Source organism: Pavona decussata, unplaced genomic scaffold, assembly GCF_977016875.1.
Source record: "Pavona decussata unplaced genomic scaffold, jaPavDecu1.1 SCAFFOLD_1904, whole genome shotgun sequence".
NCBI lineage: Eukaryota > Metazoa > Cnidaria > Anthozoa > Scleractinia > Agariciidae > Pavona > Pavona decussata.
In genome coordinates, this window is record NW_028146125.1 from 1 (window position 1) to 2,500 (window position 2,500).

The 2,500-nt window shown below is 45.3% G+C and overlaps 1 pseudogene; it reads right to left on the minus strand.

Moving 5' to 3' along the window:
* Positions 1 to 1,416, minus strand: LOC146447673 (small subunit ribosomal RNA; annotated as a pseudogene; the record flags this gene model as incomplete).
* Between the last annotated feature and the right edge of the window lie 1,084 nt (positions 1,417 to 2,500).

Sequence of the window (2,500 nt, forward strand, 5' to 3'; positions counted from 1 at the left end):
TCCTGACTTTGGTTGCATACCAACAGTCCCTCTAAGAAGTTAACCACGAATCGGGATTCGCGTAACTATTTAGCAGGTTAAGGTCTCGTTCGTTAACGGAATTAACCAGACAAATCACTCCACCAACTAAGAACGGCCATGCACCACCACCCATAGAATCAAGAAAGAGCTCTCAATCTGTCAATCCTCACTATGTCTGGACCTGGTGAGTTTCCCCGTGTTGAGTCAAATTAAGCCGCAGGCTCCACTCCTGGTGGTGCCCTTCCGTCAATTCCTTTAAGTTTCAGCTTTGCAACCATACTTCCCCCGGAACCCAAAAACTTTGGTTTCCCATAAGGTGCCAAAGGGGTCATCCAATAACACCCTCTGATCCCTAGTTGGCATCGTTTATGGTTAGAACTAGGACGGTATCTGATCGTCTTCGATCCTCTAACTTTCGTTCTTGATTAATGAAAACACTCTTGGCAAATGCTTTCGCAGTAGTTCGTCTTTCGTAAATCCAAGAATTTCACCTCTGACAACGAAATACGAATGCCCCCAATTGTCTCTCTTAATCATTACTTCGGTTCCAGAAACCAACAAAATAGAACCAAAGTCCTATTCCATTATTCCATGCTTACGTATTCAAGCGCTGGCTTGCTTTGAACACTCTAATTTTTTCAAAGTAAACGTCGCAGATCCTGAGCACACTCAGTTAAGAGCACACCCAGTCTTTGCGAGGAAGAACAGCCCGGCCAGTAACATACCTTGCGGCAGACCGGCCGAGCCATCCCGAAATCCAACTACGAGCTTTTTAACTGCAACAACTTTAATATACGCTATTGGAGCTGGAATTACCGCGGGTGCTGGCACCAGACTTGTCCTCCAATGGATCCTCGTTAAAGGATTTAAGTTGTACTCATTCCAATTACAAGACTTGTAAAAGCCCTGTATTGTTATTTCTTGTCACTACCTCCCTGAGTCAGGATTGGGTAATTTGCGCGCCTGCTGCCTTCCTTGGATGTGGTAGCCGTTTCTCAGGCTCCCTCTCCGGAATCGAACCCTAATTCTCCGTCACCCGTTGCAACCATGGTAAGCCACTACCTTACCATCGACAGTTGATAGGGCAGAAATTTGAATGAAACATCGCCAGCGCAAGGCCGTGCGATTCGATCAGTTACTATGAATCACCAAATGACCGGGCAGAACCCGCATTGGTTTTTAATCTAATAAATACATCCCTTCCAGAAGTCGGGACTTTTCGCATGTATTAGCTCTAGAATTACTACGGTTATCCAAGTAGTAATGGTACAATCAAATAAACGATAACTGATTTAATGAGCCATTCGCAGTTTCACAGTACAAGTGCTTATACTTAGACATGCATGGCTTAATCTTTGAGACAAGCATATGACTACTGGCAGGATCAACCAGGTAACTATCCACCGCAGGGAACAGAAGTTCCTTGCTAAGCGGCCCCCCTCCGCAGAGGGAGAGCAAGCTTTCTTAGATTTTGCCTCCACGGGGGGAACCCATGAGCCAGACGGACCACACGGTCCCTCGGTCAAGGGAAACCCCGTCTTGTTTGCCACGTCTTTCTCACAACTGGACCCGTGCACAGTTCAGGCATACCTGTCAGACTCGCCAAGCGAGCTGAAGGAAGGCAAGAAAAGTGCTTCTGCGAAGGAAAATATCCTCCTGCTCTTTTGTCTCTATCATTAGCCAAAGGCTAGCGTACACAACTTCCATCTACACTCTGCCTGCCACTACAGTGACAATGCTTTCGGGCATCATCTTTTCCCTCCTTCGAAAGGAAAGCTACAAGCCCAACTTTCCTTGCCCGTTAGTCAATTCTGCCCTCTATTTCTCCGCCTTGCCGCCGTGGAACATAAGGGACAGGGTTTACTAGCCAGCTCCTCCCGGAACCTTTGCGACCAACCTGCCCACACTATAACCCCCAAACGCTAATAAGGAGACTGCATGATATGGTAGACAGAAAATAAAAACGCGAAAAAAATGAAATTTTGAAAATCGAACCCACAACCAGCCAAATCGTTTGTAAGTCATGCCAAATGACTGGTGACATCTTAAAAACCCATTGAAGCCACAACATCCCATAATTTCACGCTTTTAAAGATTTGTCACTATACGCACTGTAAGTACCTCACTAATTCTCACCTCAGATTTTACGGGAACATGTTCAAATTTTCACACACGTCTCAGCACGACCAATTACATCAAAATTTATCGCAAAAGTCAGAATTCTCCAATTTTTGATAAATTCACTATATTCACTGTAAGTACCTCGCTAGACAGTGGAGACCTCAGGTTTTGCGGGAACATGTTCCACTTTAGACACACCTCTCAGCACTAGCAGTTACATCGAAATCCATCAGGAAAGTCGTGGTGTGAAGAGGTCTTTCGACTAACAAAAATGGTGGTGTGAGGAGGACTCACCTAAATCAGAAAAAAATACTCTTATAAGGAGACTGCTAGGAAAGACATTTCTGAGTCCACTGAC